Below are 14,705 nucleotides of genomic sequence, written 5' to 3'. Positions count from 1 at the left end.
TTTTGGGAAAGGCAGAGATCTGCATTCTTTGATATTCGGGTATGCCACCCCAATGCAGAGTCCTACAAAGACCTAAGCCTACAAGAAGTCTATCATCAACATTAAAACGAGAAAAAGCACATGTATGCAAGGTGTGTAATGGAAGTAGAACATGGAACTTTCACTCCTTTGGTATTCACAAGCTTGGGAGATATTGCTGATGAATGCAAGAGATACCACAAGAGGTTAGTGGAATTAATTGCCAACAAGAAAGGAGAGGATTATGTTACAACCATTGCTTGGATGAGAGCCAAAGTGTCCTTCTCCATTCTCTGATCAGCTCTTCTGTATTTGAGAGGTTCAAGGACTATAAGAAGAACTAATTTGAATGTGAAAGACATTGACTTTGATGTAGAAAGTCGCCGCAATTAATTAGAACATTTTGAAGTGTTCAATTTAATTTAATGTTCTTTAGTTTCAGTTTTTATTTATATAAAGTTTTTTTTTTATCAATTTAATCTATATTCTTTTGCTTAATTTCTATCATATAATAGTTTTTATCAATTTAATCTATACTCCTTGGTTTAGTTCTTATCATATATAGTTTGTATCATACTTGTTATATATTATTGCAGTTTTTTATGATATCAGACTGAATTATGTGTAACTTTTGAACAATTATAGAAATAATTTTGTACAGTTATATTATAGTTATTTGACGTTTATTAATGTCATACCGGGCGGCACGGTGGTGTAGTGGTTAGCGCTGTCGCTTCACGGCAAGAAGGTCCGGGTTCGAGCCCCGTGGCTGGCGAGGGCCTTTCTGTGTGGAGTTTGCATGTTCTCCCCGTGTCCGCATGGGTTTCCTCTGGGTGCTCCGGTTTCCTCCACAGTCCAAAGACATGCAGGTTAGTTTAACTGGTGACTCTAAATTGACTGGTTATCTGTGTCTATGTGTCATCCCTGCGATGACCTGGCGACTTGTCCAGGGTGTACCCCGCCTTTCGCCCGTAGTCAGCTGGGATAGGCTCCAGCTTGCTTGCGACCCTGTAGAAGGATAAAGCGGGTAGAGGTAATGAGATGAGATGAGATGTCATACCAAATTGCTGTAGTATAAAAGGAATAAACCAACACAATGTGCTCTGAGCATAAAATGGGAACAGCAATTCTGCTTAACCTCAGCCCCATCACACCACCCTGTCACTGTCAATTAAATAAAATGCTTGCTTCATGTTTAAAGCATATTTGACAGATTATACTCAGGTCACTTTAACCTCTGCTGTAGCAAAGGGAAGTCAAAGTGTCTGTTGCTCCAAGCCTTGTTTTCTCACTTCCTGTTGTGTCTTCCCTGTTTTGGTTTATGGCTACGTCTCTGACTGCCAATGTTTTGACCCCGGTGATGGACTTTGATTGCTGCTATGATTCTTGGTTTTCTCTAAAACATACACACTGACTTTATATCCTTACATCCTGCACCTTCCCCTGCCTCTCCTCATGTTACAGAGATGGTTGACTTAAATGGGAGTAAAGAAGAGAATAGAATTTGTTGTTTCTTCATCTCGTCCACTCATACGCAGTCTGTTTTTCCCACTTCCATGATTTGCTCAGCACTCCTCGGATGCCTCCATGTGGCCGAGGACGTTCAGTGCAGGAGTTTTAAGGACAGATGAGGTCAATATTATTGTAACTGTATGTAGAAAGAGAGGAAAGGTGAACATTTATTTCTTTGGTCATGTTTTACATAATCCACATGTGTCAGGAAATGATTTTCTGCTACACATAAAATGCAAAGGGTAGAGCGGCAGCTCTGAGATCCTAATTAACATGGAGGGTAAATCTGTTAAGCTGACAGATAAGACTCATACCGTATATAATGTTAGTACCTGCTGAACTGTTTAGTATTTTGTGTAATATTCATTTTACATAATCATTCAGCCGAAGAGTGCCAACAATTCTGAAAAGACACTGCATATGCTGAGATTCTGAATCTGAGGTAAATAGTGGAAAAAGGAAGTGCCCTGAGGGGCGGTTAGCGGTTGTAGTGGTTAGCACTGTTGCCTCACAGCAAGAAGGTTCTGGGTTCGAGCCCAGTGGCCGACGGGGGCCTTTCTTTGTGGAGTTTGCATGTTTTCCCCGTTTCTGCGTGGGTTTCCTCCACAGTCCAAAGACATCCAGGTTAGGTTAATTGGTGGCTCAAAATTGACCGTAGGTGTGAATGTGAGTGTGAATAGTTGTTTGTCTCTATGTGTCAGCCCTGCGATGATCTGGCAACTTGTCCAGGATCTACCCCGCCTCTCGCCCATAGTCAGCTGGGATAGGATCCAGCTTACCTGCAACCCTGCACAGGATAAGTGGCTACAGATAATGGATGGATGGATGGATGGAAATGTCTGAGTTGGCACAATGAATAATGTATACATTTCCTCAATGTATTCATATCCAAAAGGAGAGATGTCTTCGCTCTCAGTTTGCATCTGAAACATCAGCAGAAAAAGCAATGATCCATAGGAAGTTAATTTGAGAGTGTGAAATACAGTCATAAATATTAATCAGGTTATTAAACCTTTTTATACTATATAGTTTGATTTCTCTGAATACTGCAACTGTGGGGGCATTTTAACTAACCATAAGAAGTAATTAATCAACTGAATGAATATAAATAAAGCAACAATAATCCAAATAAAATCAAAAAGACTTGCTGTCAATCACAGTAGCCAGAGTTCAAACTCAGCACTGGTGTGAGAAGGTGAGCTTAGTGGATTTTGGACAGTAAGATAAGAAGTAGGATAACACTTTTTATTCTATCTACATTCACTGGATATGAGCAGTCATGCACTCTGATTGGCTACTCGACTACTAGGATATCAGCTTATATACCATGAGTAGAGAAAAACAAAATGGTGGCGGGTGTTGCTGAACCAACCCAGGACGAAATAAAAACTCTACTCGAAAGCCAAACCCGAAAAAAAAAAGCGCAACAAAATATGGAATGAAAGCATTTGATGGTAAGAACGTATCCCCCCCCCCCCCCAAGTATTATTTTTATAGCATTTTTCACAAATTGCTCCTGTCATTTCGCCGGTTTGCTTACATTCTTTATCTTTAAACATTAAAATGTGTTGCATTTTTTCTAGACTGGTTCAAAAGCTCAAAGAAGTTTGAAAATTACAGAACTGAAACGTCCAAGGAAGAATTAAATAAATGTCTAAAGCTATTCTATACCTCGGCACGACAGCAAGATGGAACTTTCTACAAAAAAACAACACTGAAATCAATTCGTGCAGCCATCGATAGGTTTTTAAGAAGTCCGCCTCAGCAGAAATGATTTTGTCAGCTGTTTTGTGTAAATTTTTTATTTATAGAATTTGCAAAAAAATAAAAATAAAAACGCTCTGTTTCTCAAAATCCAGTGAATGTGGATAGAATAAAACAGTTATTCCACTCAATCTTGTCGTACATGGCTTATACCTATCAGCTCATGTATGACTCGATTTCTTGGAATAACTGTTAATTATTCATCTCAGGTGGGAAAATTCTAGTGTTGGGAGCAGACAAGAGACGAGGATGGGAAAACACAAGACAAAAAACCAATATGGCAGAAAAAAGAGCATTAGAAGAAGTTAAAATGAAATGATAATGTAAAAAAAAAAAAAAAAACCTGAAGTAAATACTGGATACACTGGGTGCCTAATAATAATAATAATTGGTAATTATAATATTAATTATAATATTAATTTATAATTTTTATAATTATTAATAATAATAATTATTAGGCAAGTGAGTACCATTATTTCTATGCATATTTTGCAACCCTAAGCTATATGCACTTGAATGCTATTTCGACTTAAGCATTCTCAGGTGGTATTTATTTGTGCAATAAGGGAAGGTGTGGCCTAAAGTCATCTCATCTCATCTCATTATCTCTAGCCGCTTTATCCTGTTCTACAGGGTCGCAGGCAAGCTGGAGCCTATCCCAGCTGACTACGGGCGAAAGGCGGGGTACACCCTGGACAAGTCGCCAGGTCATCACAGGGCTGACACATAGACACAGACAACCATTCACACCCACATTCACACCTACGGTCAATTTAGAGTCACCAGTTAACCTAACCTGCATGTCTTTGGACTGTGGGGGAAACCGGAGCACCCGGAGGAAACCCACGTGGACACGGGGAGAACATGCAAACTCCACACAGAAAGGCCCTTGCCGGCCCCGGGGCTCGAACCCGGACCTTCTTGCTGTGAGGCGACAGCGCTAACCACTACACCACCGTGCCCCCGCCTAAAGTCATCAACACCCTATATTAAGGTGTGCATAATTATGAGGCAGCTTCTTTATCTCAGGCAAAATGGGCCAAAAAAGAGATTTAACAGACACTGAAAAGACAAAAATTTTAAAATGCCTATCAGAGGGATGCAGCACTCTTGAAATAGCTAAGCTATTGAAACGTGACCACAGAACAATCAAACGTTTTGTTGCAAATAGTCAACAGGGTCGCTCAAACCATGTGGAGAAGAAAAGACGCAAATTAACTGCAAAAGACTTGAGAAGGATTAAACACGAAGCTACCAGGAACCCATTATCCTCCAGTGCCACCATATTCCAGAACTGCAACCTACCTGGAGTGTCCAGAAGGACAAGGTGTTCGGTGCTCAGAGACATGGCCAAGGTATATGGAATCAATTTTGTGCCAAAATGTTCATACAATACTTTTGAAATATCAAACAAAAACGACAAATCAAAATACAAAAAAACAAAAAAAGTCAATTTTTTTAGACTGGCAAACAAATTATTCGTGTAATCGTGCAAAATATCAGTCTATTACTCTTCAGAAACCTTTTATTTTTGTTCCGAGTCTTTCTCAGTTTTGTTTGGTGTAATTTATTTTGGTTGCGATTCCAGCTTTCTCGTTTGCGCTCCCTGACTTTTTGCTTGCAGTTTTGGCACAAACTTTGTGTGGGTGGGCTGTCCAGGAATGCATTCCCATTGGCTAACTTGTGTTTGACTGACAGCTACGCTCAGCCATTCCCCCGGAAGCTGTTGCGGCCATTTCCTACTCGGATTCTGGCGGACTGTTTGACGAGTGACCGATCCATTGACGGTAAACAAGGATCGAGTGGACTTCAGTGGCGACTATGATATTGAATTAATTCAACAAAAAGTGTAAGTGCGGGACAAATGTGTTGTACGTGTTGCAGTAGTACACATTATGCAGGCGTGTTTAACGTTAGCAAGACAGCTATTATATTGGGTAGTGGAGCCAAGTCTAACATTTGACTTGCCACGAAACACCTGCATAATGTGTACTACTGCAACACATACAACACATTTGTCCCGCACTTACACTTTGTTGAATTAATTCAATATCATAGTCGCCACTGAAGTCCACTCGATCCTTGTTTACCGTCAATGGATCGGTCACTCGTCAAACAGTCCGCCAGAATCCGAGTAGGGAATGGCTGAGCGTAGCTGTCAGTCAAACACAAGTTAGCCAATGGGAATGCATTCCTGGACAGCCCACCCACATGTGAAGTTTGTGCCAAAACTGCAAGCAAAAAGTCAGGGAGCGCAAACGAGAAAGCTGGAATCGCAACCAAAATAAATTACATCAAACAAAACTGAGAAAGACGTGGAACAAAAATAAAAGGTTTCTGAAGAGTAATAGACTGATATTTTGCACAATTACACGAATAATTTGTTTGCCAGTCTAAAAAAATTGACTTTTTTTGTTTTTTTGTATTTTGATTTGTCGTTTTTGTTTGATATTTCAAAAGTATTGTATGAACATTTTGGCACAAAATTGATTCCATAAAGGTAAGGACGGCTGAAACACGACTACGACTAAACAAGACTCACAAGTTGAAACGTTAAGATTGGGCCAAGAATTATCTGAAGACAGATTTTTCAAAGGTTTTATGGACAGATGAAATAGAGTGACTCTTGATGGACCAAATGGATGGGTCCATGGCTGGATATCTAATGGACACATGGCACCATTTCGACTCAAACGCCAGCAAGGTGGAGGAGGGGTATTGGTATGGGCTGCTATTATTAAGGATGAGCTAGTTGGACCATTTCGGGTTGAAGACGGACTTAACTCCCAAACCTACCGTATTGCCAGTTTCTAGAAAATACATTCTTCAAGCAGCGCTACAGAACGAAGTCTGCATCATTCAAGAAGGCCATGATTTTTATGCACGACAATGCACCATCGTATGTATCCAAGTACTCCATTGCTGGCCCCTTCCTCATCTGACTTAAACCCTATTGAGAACTTGTGGGCCCTTCTTAAACGTGAGATTTACAGTGAGGGAAGACAATACACCACTCTGTACAGCCTTTGGGAGGCCATGGTTGCTGTTGCACAAAAAGATGATCATCAACAAATCAGAAAACGAAAGACTCCATTGATGGCAGTTATTGAAAAGAAGGGTGGCTATATTGGTCACTGAATATTTTTGAAATGCCAAAAGTGTTTATTTGTTACACTTAGTCCAAAAATTAAAATAAACAAGTGAATTGAGAACATTTTAGCTTTTCATTTAGTTGCCTTATAATTCTGCACACTTAATGTTGCCTAATAATTGCGCACACTTATATATTCCCCCAAGAAAGCCTAAACTCCCTTTTCCTTCATTAAACATTCGGGTTTTAGGTTTATTAACAATTTGGATTGACTGAGAGCACTGTATTTGCTCAATGATAAAATAATCCTCAGGAATACAACTTGCCTAATAATTGTGCACACAGTGTATGCATATAATATAGAGTGGATATGTACAGAATATAACCAGGGACGTTCATATGCAGTGCATAAAAATGTCATGATAGTAATGGGATGTAAACTCACAGCCATCCAGTGCCTTAAAACCCAGGTATCGTGAACTTCCAGCTGTAAAAAAGAGGGGGAAAAATGGAATAAAGAAATATTGTAAGGGTGGCACGGTGGTGTAGTAGTTAGCACTGTTGTCTCACAGCAAGAAGGTCCGGGTTCGAGCCCCGGGGCCGGCGAGGGCCTTTCTGTGTGGAGTTTGCATGTTCTCCCCGTGTCCGCGTGGGTTTCCTCTGGGTGCTCCGGTTTCCCCCACAGTCCAAAGACATGCAGGTTAGGTTAACTGGTGACTCTAAATTGAGCGTAGGTGTGAATGTGAGTGTGAATGGTTGTCTGTGTCTATGTGTCAGCCCTGTGATGACCTGGCGACTTGTCCAGGGTGTACCCCGCCTTTCGCCCGTAGTCAGCTGGGATAGGCTCCAGCTTGCCTGCGACCCTGTAGAACAGGATAAAGCGGCTAGAGATAATGAGATGAGAAATATTGTGCTCATGTGATCATCCTCAGTACACCCATCCACACACCTGCTGTTTTATGCAGTTCTCTAGTCAGCCGATCCCTTGACAGCAACACAAGGCATCAAATCATGCAGAAACAAATCAAGAGCTTCAGTTAATGTTCACGTCAAACATCAGAATGGGAAAAATTGTGATCTCAAAGCGTGACTTTCTTTCACTGCGGCGTGGGTGTTGGTTTGAGCCAGATAGACTGATTTGAGTATTTCAGAAACTGCCGATCTCCTGAGGTTTTCACACCCAAACAACAGTCTCTAGAATTTAGACAGACAGAATGGTGCAAAAACAAAATTGAGTGAGCGACAGTTCTGTGGGTGGAAACAAACGCCTTGCTGATAAGAGAGGTCGGAGGAAAAAGGCCAGGTTGGTTCGATCTTATTTTTCCAGGAAGGATATTGCAACTTGTAGCAACTCTTTACAACCGTGGTGAGCAGAAAAGCATCTCAGCATGCAACAGCAGAAGAACACATTGGGTTCCACTGCTGCAGCCAAGAACAGGGATCTTAGAATCAAGAACAAGTTCCTGTTAAAGTGGCCAGTGAATGTATCAAAACAAGCACTTGATACAAATATCCACACTCACGACTGTCCAGCTCCAGGCTCTACCACTCTGAGAACAGCCGATCTTATCTGACTCTTGCCTCAGATGCTCACGGCTGCAACTGACATTACCTGTTCACTGGACTGCTATGTGAATCACTTAACCACATCATACAACCACACCAATGGTATAAAACGAAAAGCTAATGAACAAACGTGAATGATAAGAACAAATATCAGTTACTGAAAACATAAAATAGCCAAAGACTTAAGAAGTTAAATGTTTATCAGTGATGAACTTGAACGCACTTTCCTGGCAAAGGGGTCACGAAGATAAACGAGGTTCGAATAATGACTTCTGAAGACTTCCTCCATTTTAGCCAGGGCAGTGGCTAAACAGTTTTACGATTATTGGTTACGCAGATGAGAAATGAGCCTCAAACATATTGCCTTCAGCAGCAGCATTGAGATCGTTTGGTTTCTTTCTCTGTGTGTGTGTGTGTGTGTGCCCTTTAAAAACCTCAGCCAGACAGAGTCTTGTAAAAGTATTCATCCCCCTTGGTGTTTGTCCTGTTTTGTCGCATTACAAGCTGGAATTAAAATAGATTTTTTGGACGGTTAGCACCATTTGATTTACACAACATGCCTCCAACTTTAAAGGTGCAAATTGTTTTATTGTGACACAAACAATAATTAAGATGAGCAAACAAAAATCTCCATGTGCATAAGTATTCACCCCCTTTCGTAGGAAACCCCTAAATAAGAGCTGATCCAACCAATTCGCTTCATAAGTCATATAATTAGTTGATTAAGATCCATCTGTGTGCAGTCAAAGTGTCACATGATCTGTCACATGATCTCTGTATAAATCAACCTGTTCTGGAAGGACCCTGATTCTGCAACACTATTAAGCAAACAACATGAAAACCAAGGAGCTTCCAAACAGGTCAGAGACAAAGTTGTAGAGAAGTATAGATCAGGGTTGGGTTATAAAAAATATCCCAAACTTTGAATATCCCACGTAGCACCATTAAATCCATTACAGCAAAATGGAAAGAACACGACACCACTACAAACTTGACAAGAGAAGACCGTCCACCAAAACTCACAGACCAGGCAAGGAGGGCATTAATCAGAGATGCAACAAAGACACCAAAGATAACACTGAAGGAGCTGAAAAGGTCCACAGTGGAGAATCTGTCCATAGGACCACTTTAAGTTGTACACCCCACAGAGCGGGGCTTTATGGAAGAGTGGTCAGGAAAAAAAAAACATTACTTAAGAAAATACATTTGGAGTTTGCCCAACAGCATGTGACAGACTCCCCAAACACATGGAAGAAGATTCTCTGGTCAAATGAGACTAAAATTGGTCTTTTTGCCATCATGATAAATGCCATGTGTGGCACAAACCCAACACTCTGAGAACACCATTCCTACAGTAAAGCATGGTGGTGGCAGCATCATGCTGTGGGGATATTTTTCATCTGCAGGGACAGGAAAGCTGGTCAGGACTGAAGAAAAGATGCACGGCATTAAATACAGGGCAATTCTGGAGGAAAACCTGTTTGAGTCGGCCAGAGGTTTCAGACTGGGATGAAGATTCACGTTCCAACAGGACAATGACCCTGAACGTACTGCTAAAGCTACACTGGAGTGGTTTAAAGGGAAATATTTAAATTTCTTGGAATGGCCTAATCAAAGCCCAGACCTCAATCCAACTGTGGCATAACTTGAAGATTGCTGTACACCAACGCAACCCATCTAACTTGAAGGAGTTGGAGCAGTTTTGCCTTGAGGAATGGGCAGAAATCCCAGTGGCTAGATGTGCTAAGCTAATAGAGACATACCCCAAGAGACTTGCAGCTGTAATAGTAGCAAAAGATGGCTCTACAAAGTATTGACTTTGGGGGTGAATACTTGTATACACTCCAGATTTCTGTTTTTTTCATCTTAATTATTGTTTGTGTCACAATAAAAAAACAAGTTTCACCTTTAAAGTGGTAGGCATGTTGTGTAAATCAAATGGTGCTAACCCTCCAAAAATCCATTTTAATTCTAGCTTGTAATACGACAAAACAGGACAAACACCAAGGGGGATGAATACTTTTGCAAGGCACTGTATCTTTTTCTTCCTTCTCTCGCTCTTTCTCATTCTATGTGCCCTTCAACCAACCCCTTTTTTCTTTCTTAAATAATTATTTATAATTATCTCTCTGACAGCAAAGTATCTCTCTGTGGACTTTATATCCTCCAAAAATAAAATCCTGCTTACTGAATAATACTCAAGCAATTAATGATCAAAGAAGTGGTGAAGGTTCTTTCAGACCAAAAGAAGGTCATTGCTTTCATTGGATGAAAAAAAAAGCTTGTAGTGCATGTTGGGCAGCTATGCTACAGCACTCAGGGAGGAGTTGGGGGTTAGATGCCTTGCTCAAGGGCATTTCAGCCATGATACAGTGGGAGGGGAAAGTGCTGTTCATTCACTCAACTCCCCTCACAGTTTTCCTGCCAGTCCCAGCAATCAAACCAATGACCTTTTGGCAGGGCCGCGTTAACCCTTGCTGAGGCCCTGGGCAGACACACCCCCGAGGCCCTGGGGAGACACACCCCCGAGGCCCTGGGCAGACACACCCCTGAGGCCCTGGGCAGAAACACCCCCGAGGCCCCACCCCCGCCTGTTGTCAACTACGCTCAGCAAATTCATCCCCTCAGACGTGCCTGTCTAACTAGACACAGAAACTTAAATAATGACAGTGGCACAATTAGAAATACTATTGAACGATAAAACTTTATATCCATCAACACCTATTTAATCGAGAAAAAGCAATGGTGAAATAGGCAATTGCATGGTGAAAAAATCCATCAGACATCACGGTTAACAAGTCTGGTTAACTAAAGTTTAGCCTCAAGAAGCCTTTGAATGAGTGAGTCAATGAACAACATGTCAAGAACATAACCTAGGCCTACAACAGTTTCTTTAGTATTCAGCACAAGAACATTCATTTGGTACACTACCGTTCAAAAGTTTGGGGTCACCCAGACAATTTTGTGTTTTCCATGAAAAGTCACACTTTTATTTCCCACCATAAGTTGTAAAATGAATAGAAAATATAGTCAAGACATTTTTCTGGCCATTTTGAGCATTTAATCGACCCCACAAATGTGATGCTCCAGAAACTCAATCTGCTCAAAGGAAGGTCAGTTTTATAGCTTCTCTAAAGAGCTCAACTGTTTTCAGCTGTGCTAACATGATTGTACAAGGGTTTTCTAATCATCCATTAGCCTTCTGAGGCAATGAGCAAACACATTGTACCATTAGAACACTGGAGTGAGAGTTGCTGGAAATGGGCCTCTATACACCTATGGAGATATTGCACCAAAAACCAGACATTTGCAGCTAGAATAGTCATTTACCACATTAGCAATGTATAGAGTGGATTTCTGATTAGTTTAAAGTGATCTTCATTGAAAAGAACAGTGCTTTTCTTTCAAAAATAAGGACATTTCAAAGTGACCCCAAACTTTTGAACGGTAGTGTATACAACTGTTCGTTTTCATTTTGGAATCCAGGCGACTTTTAACTTGTGAAAACAAAGAGCGATAACAAAGAAAGAAAAATATCTTGCTTCTCAGAAATAAATCTCAAAATGTTAGGCTATGTGAAACATTTCATCCTTTCATACACGTAATGTCCCAAACAGCAGTGGCACTTTGCGCATTCAGTTTGACAGCCATGGGTCAACTTACAAGGGCACTTTCCTACTTTTCTGGAAAGTGAAGTCATTAATTAAATCATTGAACTCAAGCTGGCGTAGCGTGTGAAGACATGGTGGACAGTGATCATACTGACAATGATGGGTTATGCAACGGGACAAGGTGGGCTTCCTTACGAGTGGCGAAATGCATAAAAAATGTTATCAATATGATAAACTTCTGAAAATATCGTTTCATATTTTCCGATCTCGCTACCTCCGAGACCCCCTAGTGGCCGAGGCCCTGGGCAGCTGCCCATGAAGCCCATTAGGATAACACGTCCTTGCCTTTTGGGCCCAAGGCTGCTTCTCTAAATTTCAGGCCATGGCTTGGTGCCTCAGAGCTCCAGGGTTCCCAATTTGATCCTGTGCTGAGAATATTGTCTGGATTTTTATGTTTTCCATGCTCATATGGGCCCAGAGTTCCTGGGATAGGCTCTGAATCCACCGTGACCCTATAAGTTAATAAAGATCAATGAATGAATGAATGAAACCACAAATTGATCTTCCTCTATACTTTTTTACGACTGACAGTAGTGGTGTCAGTGTCTGATTGATTGATTGAGACGTGCACTTTGTACACAGTAGCACAAAAGTCCTGAATGCAGCATTTTTCACGAGCTGAGTTTCCACAAACTCTTGAGCGTGAATACAGTTACTGATGAGTAGGGAGCGAAAAAGTAGGCCAAAAAACCCTGCACTTGTAATTAGAAAGCAAAAGTAACAGCAGTCTTTAAACTGTACTAACGATCCATGATTTCGAAATTGTCCTGAGAATAACTATTAGCAGCTAATTGTTTTTTTTTTTTTTTTACTTTTAATGTCTTTTTGCCATTATCGTTAGCTCTTATCCATTTGTGGATTATTTCCCAAAATGTCCTAACCATTAAAACTCTATTTTCCGTTCACACTTGAGTACATTTAAAAAGTAATATGCCTCGAAAGATTGATCAGAGAAACTGTGAGTGGACCATGCTGAGGTATGAAACTGCAATCACACTCTGGTCTTCCTCGAGCAGACATATCAAATCAGGTTAAAAGATCTATCTGTGCCATGAAAATTTACTTTGGATGATCAGGTCCAGTGCTGCACTCTCACGCAAAATTGATATCTCACAATGTGCACTTTTAAAAGATGATTTTTAAAACCAGGTTATAACATGGATACGTGAAGGCTGCTGTTCTCAATCAATAGCCGAGCTGAAAATGCAATTGTCCTTTCTCAATGCGGACATGATAAGATTACCTGAGCAAATTGATTCTCTTGGTTGGGCTCAGAAGCAGTACAATAGATTGTACTGAAACCCAGCTGTCTTTTTATATAGTGGAATGTTGAAACAGAAAAGATACATGGAATACAATATAGATGACAGAAAACATATACAAATAGAAGGGCACTCGGTAGAGTGCGTACCTCCACCAAACCACATATCTGGATTTGCATCAAAATCTAATCAATTGTTCCTTGGCCCATGGCCCACCTTTCCTTAAAAAAAAAAACAACAAACAAAAAATCCCCATCAAAATCCATTTGAGTTACTTTGGGAAAAGACAAACAAATGGAGGTGAAACATAGTGAAAATAATGGACAAAGCCTCTGTGACGTCACTCATAGGATTTCTGAAAAGCAGATTTGAAGCTCAAATAAGGAGGCTGCAGACATTGCCATCTTGGCAGCACTTGACTCCGCCCAACTCGCGGTGAGTCCATAAATGGAAAAGATAATGAGGCCTGGCTGCTGGAATAGTACAGCTGGAACATGCCTACTAACCTTGAAGCTAACAAGCTAGCCAACTGGCTAAACTAAAAAAGCTGCTCCATAAGATACAGACCATTACCTCAATGGCTGGTTTACAAAATCACTGGGCGTCTAACTGTCCGATAACATGTTTGATCAAGAACTATTGTCTTTTCAAGCTTAATTCTTGTTAATAACAATCTTAATGAGACAGTTAATGACGGCGTAGCTCACTCCGACCCCCGTCTAGTCCAGAAGGAACAATCTAAAGTGGGCCAAGAAGAAGCGATTTTTGTTGAACTGCTCATTAAGGCTTAATTAGTCCATAACTTTATTAATAATTGTAATGAAGCAAATCTGGGTAGAAGTTATATGCACCCTTGGGACCCCTACCTTCATGCCAGAAAGAATCAAAATCGGTGAAGATTTGATGGAGAAGAAGCGATTTGTGTGGAAACTGTTCATTTGGGCTTAATGACTCCATATCTTCATTATAATTGCAATTATGCGCATTTGGGTCGAAGCTATATGCACCCCAGGCAGACCTACCTTCCTGCCAAAAAGAATAAAAATCGGTGAAGAATTGATGGAGAAGAAGCAATTTTCATGAAACATGGATGATGCTGGATGGACACTGGATGACAGACAACACATGATGGCATAAGCACATCACCTGTCAGCTGTGTGACCGAATAATAATTGTTAATAAAAACAACATGAGCAATAATATTTCCCAATGATGGCTTGGCTCACTAACATTAGCTTGATTAATAGCTTCCTCGCGATATAGCTAGCTAGGAAAGGCTGAGGTTGATAGCAGATACTGTTCGATGGTCAGTCTGTAATGGTCACAAAGCACAGTGTATTTGATATGAAACAATTGACCAAACCCGTGAATTAGTTAAGAGATGTGTCCCTTGGTGAACTATTGACTGTTGCTACATGAATCTTAATGCTAAATGGATATTATTTCTATGTCAAACTCCAAAATGTAATTTTTTTAGTCGCTCAAGCTGTCAAATTGTCAGTCTGAGCCGAATTTACGAAAGGGGAGACTCCGATAAACTTCATCGACAGCGACTACATCAAAAATATTGAAAGATAAGTACAATCTAATAAAGCAAATTAAAGTAAATTACAGGTGTAGTAGTGTGTCAAAGTTGTGTTTGCATGGAAAAGCTCATCTCATCTCATTATCTCTAGTTGCTTTATCCTGTTCTACAGGGTCGCAGGCAAGCTGGAGCCTATCCCAGCTGACTACGGGCGAAAGGCGGGGTACACCCTGGACAAGTCGCCAGGTCATCACAGGGCTGACTCATAGACACAGGCAACCATTCACACTCACATC

Source organism: Neoarius graeffei, chromosome 6, assembly GCF_027579695.1.
Source record: "Neoarius graeffei isolate fNeoGra1 chromosome 6, fNeoGra1.pri, whole genome shotgun sequence".
Taxonomy (NCBI): domain Eukaryota; kingdom Metazoa; phylum Chordata; class Actinopteri; order Siluriformes; family Ariidae; genus Neoarius; species Neoarius graeffei.
This window is presented reverse-complemented; position numbering follows the sequence as displayed.